The sequence below is a fragment of the Cupressus sempervirens genome, chromosome 2, assembly GCF_028749045.1.
Source record: "Cupressus sempervirens isolate cs-2001-9-10 chromosome 2, ASM2874904v1, whole genome shotgun sequence".
Classification (NCBI taxonomy): Eukaryota; Viridiplantae; Streptophyta; class Pinopsida; order Cupressales; family Cupressaceae; genus Cupressus; species Cupressus sempervirens.
In genome coordinates this window covers 306959759-306976281 of record NC_143119.1, presented here as the reverse complement: position 1 = coordinate 306976281, position 16523 = coordinate 306959759, and positions in this window count along the sequence as shown.

Genomic DNA, 16523 nt, shown 5'->3' with positions numbered 1-16523 from the left:
GGGTGGTCTTGAACTTAGCCATCATAGTGTAGATGGACTCTTCCACTATGTTTTGTTGTTCCTTTGACAACTTATTAAAATCTATGGTCTTTAGACTAGTTAAATCAGTATTTCTCTAATATTATTACAAATTCTTTCCAATTTAGATGTGGTAGAACAGCTTACCAATCTAAATTGATCTTCATCAGACTCTGTCCCCTCTTCATTTGATTTAGGAGGTGCAACATACTTTCTTCTATTCTTTGGTTCAACAAGCCCTCCTTGTTTTGTTACCTTTTTCTTCTCTTATTTTTTTTTCACTTGAGTTGTAGCCCTGGTATCTACCCTTGTAGTTGGCTTGGCTAGGCTTGGCTTTGTTGGTTTCTTCTTTCCCTTGGGTTGTGCAACTAGTTGTTTCTTTTCCTTTCTCTTCTTTGGCTCAGGCTTTGGTGCTTCCTACTTGGCACTTTCATCTTCATCTACATCCTCTCCCATACCTTGGGTTAAGGTAAGTGGCCCCTAATCTTGTTCTTCTTCATCACCCTCAACATCTTCACCTTCTACTTCTACTTCTTCTGTAGTGCCTTCCCCAAATTTAGCTTTTAGCTTCTTAATAAGCTTCTCTTTCTTTTTTGAAGTGGACGTAGTCTTCAGCTCCATATCCACTTTTGATCTCACCATGTCATAAGTTCCAAAATGTGGTGCATCCTTGTCTATTTCCTCTACCAATAGTGCAATTATTGTTGTTGATGCTTCATGTATGTTTATTTCATACCCAAGAGGTCTCAACCATCTCAGTCTTGGTATGGCAGCTTGTATGTATGTGTAATCTATATCTACAAGAAAACATACATCATTTACATGTTTTAATACTAAGGAACTTGGAATTCTGAGCCTTTGTTTCATTGTCTTTTTAAAATCCACAAAATTACTAGTCATCAAGGCCTCAAAATTATTTCCCATCTACTCAATGTATTCATTGAATTGAGCTATGATTGACCTATCGGTTTCCCATGAAACTTTTCCAAAAGAAGGAAATTCATTCTGAGCATAAAAGAAAATACATATCAAAATGGCACCAAATTTGCATTGGGCTCCCTTGGTTCTCTTGATTGCTACTAGATTTTCATTGATTTGTTGTAGTTGCAGTTTTGTAAGATCATATGTGTGATCATTCTTCACCAATATATATCCTACATCTACTACAATGCAGGGCACACTATTGAGTCTTCTAGATTGATAGAATTTGTGTGCAATGACCCTAACAAAAAAAATCAACTAGAGGATCTTGGATAGTGTCAATTGCCATCTCTCTCTTATTCCACTTATCACTTGTATTTTTCTCAATTGCTTCCTTAGAATCACTCCTAAGGGTTTTTGGCCAATCTAGGGTTGGGTATCCTATCACTCTATGTACAATTATCTTTGTGATTTTTATAGGGGAATCCTCCAGCCATAAGCTACCATCATGCATTCTGCTCAACACTAGTCTAATCCATTCAATCCTTAACATTGTAGGGAATTCTAGGGCTCGCGTTAAACCCTTGTTTTCAACAATTTTATACTCTTCCTTCAACACTCCATTTTTACATAATTTCTCATATGCCTCCCTCATTTCCATATCACCTATAGCTCCAATCTTGCAATTATAGCATTTCCTTACATCTTGAACCATTACAACCTTAGGGGGTAAGATGGATAGGGCTCCAACTGGGTTGTTCTTATATGTAACTTTAGGTATTGGATGAAAATTGGGTTGTCTAACCTCTTTGGACACTAGTTGGACTTCAAATGATTCCTTCTCCTAATTTTTTCTAGAGCTAGAAGCCATTTTACACAATCCAAGGTTTTAGCATGAAGAAAACACAAAATTGCATAGCTTGACACAGTTGTAAATACCTTGAAATTGATGGAATCATTCTAGAATGTTGTTGAAATCTTCTTATACACTATATTCTCTACTTTGGATTCACTTTTCACTCTTCTCATCTTTTCTCTTTGTTCACAATGAAGAAAAATGATTAAAAATATGATAATATACCCCCATTTTTGCTGCATTTAATGCTTAGTGTGTTTATAGCTATCCACTTGGCTTATGAAGGATTAATGGATTACTCGGCTTCCATTTCCTTTTCACCACTTGGCTTCCACAGAAGTATTCTTTACTCAGCTTCAACTAAAAATTTCTTCTTTTCAGTTTTTGTTTTTCTAGGAACTAAATTATGATAAAGCTTTGTAAATCGGTTCCTCATGCTTTTACTTTGCTTAGTTTGGTGAAGCATGATCACTTGACCTGTTAGGTGTAGTGATCCTTTCATTTAATGTGCTACACCCATATTTATTCTTCCATATCTTATTCATTTCTCCTTTGATGTGTTCAAAATCTACATTCTCTTTGCCTTTGTCATTCTTTGAGTTAGGTACCTTTGACTTTGTTGGGCAATTCCTATTGATATGACTATTCTTCAAGCAACTTAAACATGTGGTTTGGCTCAACCATCTACTATAGTTCCCTTTGAAATGTGTTCTTATGCAATTTTTAAGAATGTGTCCATATTCCTAACATTAATGATAGCTATATCTGGTTTTGTAGTCCCAATTGTAGTGATGCCCATTATTTGCTCCTGTTGGCTAATTTGGTGTCCACATAGACTTTGATCTGCACTCAAAAGCTCTATGTCCATACTTTTTTCAATTGTAGTAGTGACCTTCAAATCTTGGTGTCCTAGTAGTCCTAGTCCTATAGTTATGTACTTGATGTCCTTCCTTTTTGCACTTATGAAAATAACTTGCATTCTTAGGTTTGTCATGCTGATGGGCATCCTTAATCCTACATACATTAGAGGTATGTCCCTTTTTACCATAGAAATGACAACTAGGTTTAGTGTTCTTACCTTTTTTACTCCTTTTTTTGTAGTCTTGGAAGACTCTCCTTTTTCAGTGCTGGTGTAACCAAGTCCTGAAGTATCATTGCAAGCCCTTGGTGATTTTAGTAGCTTCTCAAAGTACTTGATGGCTTCATTATGTTTGTTGACACTTTTTTCAATCTCCTTTTCTCTTTTTAGGTCATTTTGTAGTTGATCATTTTGCATCTTCAATCTGGAGATCTCAATATCCTTGACATTTAGTTCATGATGTGCATTCATCATCTAACTCAAGGTGTTTAGCTGCATGTTTGAAATTCTCACAAGCTCAATTGATTTTTCTTCTAGTCTATTGGCAAGGTTTCTCTTATCTTCTTCTAGCATATCCTTGTCTTCAATGGCTCTTTTCTTCTATTTAGTCACTTCACAAAGCATTATGGCTTGTGATTCTTGTTCAAGCTTGAGTGTTCTGATTTCTTCTACTTGAGCTCTATTCTTCTCCATTAGGTCTACTATTGCTGCATCATATTATTTGGAATCTCCATTTGAAAATAGATTTGAGGTGTCAATCTCTTTATATTGTGTGTCATTCTCTACTATGGCAATCTCTCTTCTTCTTTTTAAGGATTTTCTCAGTTCCTCTCTAGCTTCCTCCAATGCATGTAAAGAAAGTTGTATATCAATTGCCTAATTCTCTATGATCTTCCCAAGTTTGTAGACCTCCATTTCTAGATCTTTTTGTCCAAGCTATAAGGCTCCTTCTTATGAAAATTGTGCTCTAATACCAATTGTTGGAATTAACAAGTGAGAAGATTTACTTCTAAGAGGGGGCAGTGAATTAGAAGTAACTAACTTTAACCTTTTTAAATATTTTTACTAAAACTATTTATATGCATCTAATTCATCTCATAAACATGAAAGTAAAGACATGCATGAAAACTAATAACACACAAATTTGGTAACCTAGAAACCCTCCAAAATTAGAAGGTAAAACTAGGGTGGGGATGACACCCACAAAATATCACTGCAACAATGTGTAACTCTTCAAGGTTACAATTTTTGACCACTTCCAATGGTTTGCCCTATGAAAGGCATATCCTATTAAAGACTTTACACCCTATAAAAAGTGACCTGGTTAAAGAATTTCACTACCCTACTAAAAGTAGGCCTATTTAAAGGACTTTTGTACATTCATTTAGAATGCCACCTTGTTAAAGGATTTAAAAATGGTTGCTAGGCCAACCTAAGTCCATAGGATTTCTATTATCTAATATAATTGCTAGAGAGTATTAGAAAGTCTTTGACTTGATAGCTTAGCAATCTTCAATTACTGATTTCAGATCCTTGTTCCACTTTGATTAGCCTGATCCTTGCTTGACTTGATATGTCACTCCTCAAAGTTCTAATACTCTATTCTTAGTCAACTAAATTCTGCAATGCTTCTCTATTCTTCACTAAGTCTTTTAAACTCTCCTCTAAATTTCACTATAGTTCACCCATACACTTCTCTCATTCACACATACAATGGGGTTTCATCTTTTTTTTAAAGATTTCAAAGATTAGGGTTAGGTATGAATCTATGATCAATATTAAATATTCATTTCCCACTCATTTCTTGCACTTTTCTTATTGGTTGCATGCCTTCTCCATTTTTCTTATTGGTTGCATTTTGATTACATAGGTAATGCAAAAGATTTGATCTTATCCCCAAGATCCTTTGAGCTTCATCCTATGTCGGCTCCAAAAATGGTTTACATCTAAGTTTTTGAAGACAAAAAATCATATGTTGATTCTATGTTACTCAACACATACTAGTTGTTGATGCTCGGCACATATAGAAAAATTGGCTCACTCGGCTCCTATAGTAATTCTACTTCACTTGGCATCTATTAGTGACTCAAAATCTATACTTTGCTTGGTACTTGAACTTTTCTTGACACCTAAAGATTACTCGACAGCTCAAGTTCACTCAACACCTATTGAATTTTCTGGCTCGACATACATTATAGCTCAACTTTTGTATTATACTTGGCATCAACTGAAGAATTGGTTAAGTGTGTTGACACTTGAATTTCAAAACCAATATGAGATTAACAAATCCTTGGGTAATTCCACCTTGTAGGTATTGGGTCCATACTTCTCAAGTATCTTACATGGCCCAATTGTCTTCATCTGCAACTTACTTGGGATGACCTTTTGTAACTTGGCTTTGTTCAGATAAACTATCACCATGTCTCCCACTTGAAATTGTAGTTCTTTTCTTCCCTCATCTTTCTTCTCCTTTAATTTTTGATTTTCCTCCATTGAGGTTTTTTTCACTTGATCGTGCACCTCCTTCATTGACTAAACAAATTCATTAGCATGCCTACTAATTTTTTCAAGTGAAGTTAGGTCCCTTAGCTCCATTATACCTCTTGGGTGAGTGCCATACACTATTTGAAAAGGACTTAACCCTATTGTCCTATTCTTGCTATCATTGTATACAAATTCAGCTTGGGGAATGACTTTCTCTCAACTTTTTCCATACTCCTTGGAAAGACACCTTAATAGGTTTTCTAAGACCCTATTGATGACTTCTATCTTCCATATATTTGGGGATGGTAGGTATAGCTATGTGCTAGGTTTGTTCCTAGTCTTTTCAATAGGGTCTTCCAAAAGTGCCCCATAAAATTGACATCCTTATCAACAACAATTCTCCTTGGTAAGCCATGTATCCTAACCACCTCCCTAAAGAATAGATTGGCAATATGACCTACATCATGGGTTGTTTTTCATGGTATGAAATGGCTCATCTTGTTAAACATGTCTTCCACCACAAACACACTATCCAACCTTGTCTTGGTCCTTGGAAGACCTAATATGAAGTCCATATTGATGCATTCACAAGACCTATTGGAAATGGGTAGAGGTTGGTAGAGTCTTGCATTTGATGAAGTGCCCTTTGCCTTTTGACACATGCTACATTGCTTCGCATACCTCCTTACATCCCTTTTCATTTTTGGCCAATAATAGAACCTCTCCACAAGCTCTAAGGTCTTGTTAAGACCAAATTTTGCACTCATGTTCCCATTGTACTTCTCTTCTATGAAATTTTCCCTCATAGATCCCCTTGGGATGCACAACTATTGACGTTTGAAAAATAATCCATTAGGCAAGGTGTATTCAACAAAGTCACTATGAAAATGATTAGCAAAATTAGTATATACCTTGTAGACCTCTACAAAATTAGTGTCTTCTTGATATAGGTCTTTGAATCCATCCAAGCCTATGCTTTGCAACTTGACCTTCTATACTGTCAGCAACCTCCTGCTCAAAGCATCTGCCACCATATTGTTTGTCCCCTTTTTGTGCTTGATAGTGAAAGTGTAGGACAACAAGAACTCCATCCACTTAATGTGCCTCAAACTTAGCTTCAATTATGAATTGATAAAGTTTAGGGATTGGTTATCTATGAAAACCACAAACTCCTTAGGAAATAGGTAATTCCTTTACTTGTTAAGGTCTTGGACAACTACATAGAGCTCTAGGTCATATGTTGAATAACTTGTCTTAGCTTCATTAAGCTTCTCACTAAAAAATTCGACTAGTTTTCCCTCTTGTCTCAAAACTTCCCCAGTTGCTATGTTGCTAGCATTACACTCCACCACAAATGGCTTCTCAAAACTAGGAAAAATGAATATTGGTTGTGTTGCCACTTCTTTCATTAACCTCTCAAAACTTGCATCTAATGCCTTGATCCATGTGAACTTGGTCTTCATTCCCCCTTTGATGGTGTCATTCATAGATGCACAAATTTCACTAAATCTGATCACAAATTTCCTATAGAACTGTGCTAGGCCATAAAAACTTTTGACCTTAGTAGAAAATCTAGGAGTAGGCCAACTCAAGATTACTTCCACCTTGTCCTTCTCCATCTTCAGATTCCCTTGGGATATTACAAACCCCAAATACACCAAATCCTCCTTCATGAACTCACTCTTTGTTAGGTTTACTATCAATTTGTCCTCCTAGAGTTTCATCAATGCCAATTCTAGGTGCTTCATATGTTCCTCCTTGGTCTTTCTAAAGATGAGGATGTCATCTAAGTATACAACAATAAATACTCATATTTTTCCTTTCAAGACCTCATTCATGACTCTCATGAAGGTACTTGGTGCATTGGTAAGGAAAAATGGCATTACCAACCACTCATAGAGACCCTCAGTAGTCTTAAATGAAGACTTCCATTCATCCCCTTCTTTAATCAGAATCTAATAATATCCACTTTTAAGATTAATTTTGGAAAAGTACCTAACTCCACCTTGATATTCCATTAGATCCTCTATCCTAGGAATAGAAAATTTGTACCTAATTATGATTCTATTAATTGCTCTAGAATCAATGTGCATTCTCCACATACTTCCCCTTTTAGGTGCTAGTACAATTGGTATGGCACATGGACTGATGCTCTTCCTAATTAGCCCTTGATCAAGCAACTTTTGAACTTTCTTTGGAACATCCTTGTTCTACTCTAGAGTCATCTTGTATTCATCTTTTTTTGGTAGTGATACTCCTAGTATAAAGTCAATTTAATGACTTATAGCTCTCGTAGGAAGTAATTTTGGTGGTGTTCCATCACAAATTATGTATTTGAACTAATATAGTAAGTTTTGTACCTCTTCACATATAGGGGTTTGTGAAGATGTCTCCTCCTCCTTGAGATTCACCATGATGGCATACCCTACTCCTTCACCTTCCTTCAAATCCTTGAGAAACTCTTTCCAAATCATCAACAATGTCTTGGTAGTAGTCTTTTCAACTTTTTCTTCTTCCATTATGGATTGTATCCTATAGATGACTCCATCCTTCTTGAAGAAATACTTATTTTCCTTCCCATGATGCACTACCTGCCTATAATATTGCCAAGACCTTCCTAACAATAGATGGCAAGCATCCATGGGGAGCACATCACATAGAATCTTGTTGTGATACTTACCAATGGTGATGTCTACCCATACTTGTTCATTCACTAGGATATTATACCCCTTGTTCAACCAAGTCACCTTATAAGAACACACATGTGGGATCTTTGCTAGTCAAAGCTTTTGTACTACTTCCCCTGATAGTACATTGTTAGTAGAGCCAGAGTCTATGATTACCTTGCATATACCTTCCCTACTATCTTACAAGTAGTTTTGAATAGTTCCTTCCTCTACTTGGGTTCATCCTTTACTAGTTCCTTAACTAAGACTCTTCTTAACATGAAGTTTCCAACCTTCTCTATGTCAAGGTCTAGTTCACCTACCTTTTGACTATCTTCCTCTTGGATATATGTGATCTTCTTCTCTCCATAGGAAGATGATGGCTTCTCTGGACATCTGTATGCAAGGTGCCCCAACTTGCCATAGTTATAATAATTCATATTGTTGAAGTGTGAGCCTCTTCTAATGTTCCCATATCTTCCTCTACCACCATTGTTGGGTCCTCTACCTTTTCTAGAGCCTCCCCTCTAACTAGTCTCACTTTCCTTCTCATTTCACTTGGAATCCCCATATCTTCTCTTCTCATTGGTTCTACAACTAGAAGCTCCTCTTGAGTCTCCTTCCCTTTCTTCCTCAGTTTATCTTCCACTTTTCTAGCCATATTAAAATAGCTCTACAATGTGGTGAGGCTAAACAAAATCAACTCTTCTTAAATAGACCATTTAAGGTCATTTAGATACTTGGCCACCTTGACTCTCTCTGCCTCTTATACTCTTGACCTTAGAGTCAACTTTTTAAACTCCTCTGTATAGGTAGCCAGATCAAGATCCTTTTGCCTAAGATTCTAGATCTACTTGTGAATATAAATTTCATAGTCCTTTGGAAAATAGGTTTCTTTTTTCTTTATCACCATAGCCTTCTAGTTAGCTATAGGTTTCTTCCTTTCACTCTCTCTTTCCTCTTGCACAAACTTGCACCATGTTAATGTTTGACCTTACAATCTAGATTTTGCAAATCTTACCTTTTGAGCCTCTATTGTCCCTTCACATTTGAAGTAGTTCTCAATGCTCTCAAGCCATTCTAGGACCACCTCTGCATCCATCTTACCATAGAAAACTAAGACATTTTCTAGGCTCCTTCCTCCAAAAGCCTTGAGGGCTTTAAGGAATGGTTCTTGTTTACCAAGTGGAGGATCTAGTTTAGGTATATCATCCTCCAAACTCACCTTCTCCTTACCTTGCCAAAGTCTTCATCTTCCTTAGCTTGGGCTACAACTTCCATCTCATTTATCTTATCTTTCATCTCCTCTATGGCCTCATCAAGGATCATAGTCTTCTCCTCTAGGAGCTTCTCATGCTCATCTACCTCCTTTTCCAACTCTACATTGGTAACCATCTTTGAAGATTCACTTGACTCTATGGAATACAACATACAACCACAAGCCTATATCATATGGATCTAATACCACTTTGATGGGGAGCTTCTTTACTCTAGAACTTTCTTGCTCTTCCAAGGCTATTCTAAGCCCACTTAGGTTTGATATCCCAAAACCCAACCTAGAGGACTCCTTCCCAATCCCCTTTCATTAAAAAACTTTCCCAAAAATTTAGGTTTCCATCCTTTCCCTTTAGTTCACCAACTATGCACTATTTGACCTAGAATGCCAAAAATTCACCAAGTACACATAAAAGGCCAAAATTAGGTTTGAACATTCATTTTAAGGTTCTTAACACTTTTTTATGTAGGAGCATCCTAGGGTTGTTTACAATCCTACATGTTGGAGGGATTTTGGTTTGTTGAAATGGTGCTCAGTTGTTATTAGGCATAGTTTATGCCTAAGAGCTTGACATACTCTAGGAGCTCAGCATACACTATGGAGCTCAGCATACACTATGGAACTTGGCATGGTCTTGGAGGTTGGAATGGTCTATGGAACTCTACAAGGTCTAGGAGCTTGACATGGTCTATGGTGCTCAGTTTTCCCTACAAGCTTAGTGATACATAGGATTTTACTGGTGCTCATCTTGGTATTGGTTTATGTTCATTTCAAGTTGTCTATGAGCTGACTTTTGGAATTTAATTTATGTATGAGTATTTAATTTAGTTTGGTAATAAGCTAGGCTAACTTGTGGCTTAATTGGGTATAAGTAGGGGGTCTTGTATAGTCTTTAGGTAGTTTTTATGATCCAGCTTGGAGAAGGGGATGAAGTGTAGATGAAAATGTTGAAGAGATAGGGTTGCATCTTGAGAACTAGGGAATTTCTTGGTTGACCTAAGGGTACAAGTGTGGATTCTTCTTGGTGTTCTTATCTAGTTGTGAATCTGGACTAGTTGAGATTGGGATTGAGATTGTGAGTTGGAACTTATGGGATCTTGCAGAACTGATATTATAATTATTGTTTGTATTTGGCCTTAACCCAAAAGACCTTATAGTTGAGCATATTGCATGTAATATGTTATATCTATGAATTAAGAGTTGTGATTTGGTATCAGATCTTGCATTATTGCTACTTTTTCATGTTGTTTTTGTTGAGTGGTTATTTTTTGGGGTTAGGACATCTCCTTTGGGGGTTCTCCTACCTTGCATTGTATCAGGTGGTATTAGAGACAAGTTGTTCCTAAGTGTGTGGATAGATTGCTAAAGTTGTGACAATTTGCACCAAGATCTTGGATTGGAGAAGGTTGATCTTGTGGAGTTGATTGATCTTTTAGATTTTTGGATCTATTGCTTAGGGTTTTCAAAAAAATTTGAAGATGCCTCCAAGAAGATTGGACCCTAGGGCAATTGATGATCTTAGTAATGCTATGGAAGAAATAATCTTAGAAAAGATTAGAGTAGAATTTAGATATGAGATTGCATTGATAAAGAGTGACATGGTTGAAATTATAAGTGCTTTAGGTGGTGTACCTAGGAATGTGGGTACTAAAGGTAGTTATGAGGAAGATACTAAAGACTTTGAAGTTACTAGATCTAGTGGTGAGGATAGAACTGATCGTGTGGAGAGACCTATTAGAACTAGGGCTGGTAAGTTAGGTAGACTTGGATCTTAGTTAAAGTTGAAGCATAAGATGGAGGTTTCTAATTTCTTAGGTACTTTGACTTTTGAAGACCTGATTGATTAGATTGGTGAATTAGAAGACTACTTTGAGCTTGAGGATATTGAGGATCCACTTAGAGTGAGGTTGGCACAAACTAAGTTGAAAGGACATGCTTCTTTTTGGTGGAAGGAACTACAAAGAGACAAAGACAAAGAAGTTGAAATCAAGATCTCTAAATGGAGGTTGATGGTAACTAAGTTGAAGACTAAGTTCATTCTTGCTGATTATGAACTTGAGTTGTTTAAAAGGTTGTAGAATCTAATATAGAAATATATGTCTATGAAAGATTATATTGAGGAATTTTACAAGTTGACTATTTAGTCTAGTCATAGAGAATTATCAAGGGAAAAGGTAGCTCAATACATTAATGGTTTGAGATTCAATATTCAGGATGAGGTTGGTATGTTGAATATTTCTTCAGTTGAGGATGTTTATCAATATTCTCTGAAGGCAAAAGATAAGTTGAAAAGGAAAAGTCAAAAAAATGCTAGAGGGAAGGAGAAGTAGGATAGCTTGGCACAAGCTAAAATAAGTGTGGAAGGTGAACCAAGACTTGTTGATTAGAAGAAAAGGATAGGTAGAGGTGAGTTCAGAGGTAATTGTTTCAAATGTGGTAAAAAAGGGCATAGATCTTTTGAATGTTTGCTTGGTAGAACAACTACTATTGTGAATGAGGTTACAATCTATAATATTCAACTTGAGCAAGTAGAGAGTTTGCTAGCTTACTGAGTACTGGTTGGTCAGAGGACATTGGATTCTTATCAGAGGACTATTTTTTAAGGACTTGTGTAAGTCTGGTGGTAAACTCTACAAGGTGATTGTGGATGGTGGTAGTATTGATAACCTTTTTGTTGTGGAGATGCTTCAAAATTTTGGTTTGAATATAGTGAGACATCCGTATCTTTATAGGATTGGTTGGTTGCAAGGTGAAAATGCTTTGGAAGTGAGGGAGAAATGCCTTATTGATTTCTAGATTGGGCAGTATAAGGATCAAGTGTTGTGTGAAATTGTGGACATGAACAGTTGTCATGTGTTTCATGGTAGACCTTGGTAGTATGATTGTAGGGTTGTGCATGATTGTGTCAAGAATTTGTTTACTATTGAGAAAGATGGTAAGAATTTTTCCCTGATTCCTTTTTAGAATGAAGATCTCAGTAGGAGGAGCCTAATTATTGGTAGCTAAGTTGAGTTGACAAATTTTGAGAAGGTTAAAGATCAATATGGAAAGTAGACCTGTAGCATACTAAAGATGGATGTGAAGAAGCAGAAGAAGAACAAGGGAAATAATGTACAAGTTGAAGACTTGGCTAATATATATGTGAAGAACTAGTTTGGGATTTATATGTTGAACCCTAGAGGATGTTCTTCCAGCTATTGAGAACATCTTTTCAAACTTGGGGTGTCTAATGTAGGAGCATCTAGGGTTGTTTGCAATACTACATGTTGGAGGGATTTTGGTTTGTAGAAGTGATGTTTGATCATTATTGGACATATTTTATTCCTAGGGGATCAACATACTCTTGGATCTTGGCATATACTATGGAGCTTGGCATGGTCTTGGAGCTTAGTATGGTCTATGGAACTCGACAAGGTCTAGGAGCTTGACATGGTCTGTGGTGCTCGGTTTTCACTATGAGCTTTATGATTCTTAGGAATTTAATGGTGCTAGGATTGGTCTTGGTTTCTATTGGTTTTGAGTTGTTTGTGAGCCAACTTTTGGTATTTAATTTATGTATGTGTATTTTATTTGTGTTGTATCCAACTTGTGGCTCAACATATATTTAATGTAAGGGATTTAATTTAGTTTGTAATGGGTTGGGCCGACTTGTCACTTAGTTGGGTATAAGTAGGGGGTCTTGTAGAGTCTTTAGGTAGTTTTTATGATCAATCTTGGAAAAGGGGATGAAGTGTAGATGAAAATTTTAAAGAGCCAGGGTTGCGGCTTGAGAACAAGAGGATTGCATTGGTTGACCTGAAGGGTAAAAGTATGGATTCTTCTTGATGTTCTTATCTAGTTGTGAATTTGGACTAGCTGAGATTGGGATTAAGATTGTGAGTTGGATCTTATGGGATCTTTTAGAACCTATATTGTAATTTCTTTTTGTATTTGGCCCTTACCTAGAAGGCCTTATAGCCAGGCATATTTTATGTAATACATTATATCTATGAATTAAGAGTTGTGATTTGGTATCAAATCTTGCATTATTGTTTCTTTGTTGTGTTGTTTCCATTGTGTGGTTATTTTATGGGGGTTAGGAAATATCCTTTGGGGATTCTCCTGCCTTGCACTACATCACTTTTCCTAGAAATCTACATCATTCTTTCAAGTTTCACATTCATACATCTCCAAATTCCCTAGCTTGACCTTATAGCCCTAAGAGCCCCTATTAGCGCTCCTAGAAAAAAGTGATATACAATAGCTCACAAAACACTTAACAAGGCCACCTATTATCTTTAGGAATTTTTTTCCTATTGACTTAGACTTGAAGATTTTTTAGTTCTTAGGCTCCTATGATGATCATATAGTATGGCTTGATAAAACCCTCATTTTAAGGGTTTTAAAGGAAATGATCAAGAATCCTTCACCACTAGCTTCAAAATCCACTTCCAACATCCTTCTATTGAGTTATGAACCCTTGATACTCTACTCCTTCATTATCTAATCAATATTGGCATGTACCAATCTACTATTCCTCTCACAACTCTAATTCAAGCTTTCATTGCACCTTGCCAAGCTTTCATTGCTTACATAGGGCTTGCTTGAAAAATTAGCTTCCTATTTTGCACAAACCTAAAAATAAATATGTACACTATTTATAGAGGCTATTTATTTATTTCCAAGAGACATGGTGTTTTGACCAAGGAAACTCAAGCCATATCCCTTTTCATGTTGGTAATACAAAACTAGATAGCAGGAACACTAAAACTAATCAATTTTCTAAACCCTAACAAATGAAAGCTTGAAACCAAAAAAGTATGCACATATTCAAGACATGATTCCAAGACTCTATTCCATCCAAGACAACAAGTTATTCAATCCAATTTCACTATTTAGTCCTTCAAAACCATGTTCTTGTTCATAAAATTACTCCACTATAGGTATTGTCCTTACAAGTAACTATCCAACCCCTAGAAAAGAGTTGAAGAAGGTTTAAATATAATACTCCCTCTATTATGGCATTTATTTTGAACCATAAATACCAAAGTAGTTCATTATCCCAAACTTACTCAAAAAAAATGCTAAGTAATTTTGCAAAAATTGCAAAGTTGTCAATGCAACTTTTTGACAACTTTTGCAATTTTGCACATTGGACCTCCAAACTTGGCCAGTCTATTTCCAAACCTCATAAAATTACATTATCTCACCTAAGTACCACCCTTATACACATATTTCCCCCTTTTAAGTCATTTTCCCACATTTTGCCTCTTTAAGCAATTTTCAAGCAATTTTGCCTAACATGACTTAATTGACAAAATTTGACTCACATTCCAAATCCTATTTAACCATACCTCTTAAACTCACCTTGGGACTTTATTTCTAGTCTTATTCATTCAATTTTTTGTTAGACCTTTTACAAACCAAAACTTGGGTTAGGGCTTTACCTTACCCTAGGTGCTCTTGCACCATGATACGAGAAGTGTGTGCCCCCATGTCAAATCAATTGCAAAGACCTTAATGGGAGAAATACATTTAACATAAGAATGCATGCATCTACTGAATAATGTTTCCAATATGACATTCCCCTAATAAGAGAAACATATCAAGGGAAATGATAACATAACAAAAATAATGAGCACAAAAATAGATCTACTAGCTATGGAGTTAGTAAGATCATATGATAATATGTAATATTAAATAATAAGTATGGAAATATAACCGTTCCCCAAAGGAAGTCAATCTATGACACAATGGAGAAAAATACACACAAGAACTATGAATAAGAGTCTTTTGGGCCAATAACATAGAGACCAAAAATAATTGGTGCTACCATATCATAAGAAACCAAGACGATTATACAAGATTGTTGGTATGAATAATATAACAATTACAACATAATACTCAACAACATATAGAATAAAAGAGATACAAATAGAAGAATCTATTTGACAGGGAAATTACTTTATCCTTATGAGCTTAATGAAGCAACAAGGATCATCCAAAGCAATCAAAAGACAAAGCATAAAAAAAAATATAGCATGGGGGAAAACACAACACAAGAGTACAAAGACTACTATGAAGAATGAAGTCCACATCAAGCATTTTGCATGTCCCCCTCTCCTCCCCCATCACAGTTTGAAATGGTAGCGGAAGGATGGTGACTTGTGAGAGGAAAAATATCCATTATAGTAGGAATCACATTTATTTCTAAGTAAGTACTTTGGGAGTCATGATGCTCATTACTAGTAGTGATCATAAGGTGCATAGAAGGAATGTTAAGAAAAACTCTATCCATATCAATTAATTCTTCATCACTACTATATAATGTATCTTCTATATCAAGATTAATAGAATCTTAAATACAAACATAATCATCATGTTTATCCAAATGCATAATGTTACCTTGTTTAACTTCCTTCAAAGCCTCACGCATGGTTTCATTAGAGGAAAATAAAGATTGAGATGAAAATGTAGGCTAAGTAGAAAGAGAATTTGCCTTAGATTTAGCTTGATGTTCTTGCAACATTGATGAGCAGGTTGATTACAAATAGTCTTATGTGACACAATAGGAGGATTGGGATTAACTACCATGGGTTCTGAAGAAGGAACATCTACAAGTTCGATAGGTGTAAAGGGGGAAATGGATTTAGAAGTAGGAGTAGTAGTAGGCAAGACAAGTGCAGGTTAACAACCATTAGTTGGACTTAGTTCCATGATCTTGGCTACTTTATATTATTGGTAGTTTCTATATAGATAATTAGGATAGGTATGAGGTTTTTTAGGACTAGATGGCCAATAAAAATCAATCTCAGCACAATCTCTAGGATGCAATGGTTTATAAAGAGAATGATTAATAGTAATAATATTTCTACCATGAGGGAATTTAAGGCATTTATGAATAGGAGAAGCTATGACTTGTATGGAAGAAAGTCATAGAATACCAAGCTAAACTTGAAATTTATTAGAAATGAAATAACAATGAAGTTAGTAAAACCATCTTTCCCTAATAAAGTAATAATTAAAGTGATAGAACCTTGAGGATGATAAAGAAAACCATTACAAGTTTGAATCCACACAAGAGTAGTATCATAATTACCTAGATTCATTTCTTTGTTAAAAATGTTCTCTTTAATGATAACATTCATAGCACATGAAGGATCAACTAGAGTACCACAAGAAGGAATATGAATGACTCTAGTAGTGTTGTAAAGAGGACTATTAGGTGCCTTAAACATATTAGGCTAACTAAAGCTAATAATAGGTCTCTGTTCAAGATTAGGTGGAGAAGAAATTGATAGTTGAGGTGTAATTCAACATGATTAACTAAATGATTTGCTTCTTGTATTTTCTCATCATAATCAATATGGTGATCGGAAGACAGTTGATTAATAATATTCACTGAGTGAGAAGGTAAAGGATTAGTATAAATTTGTAAATTTTGATTAGGTGGCATAATAGAAT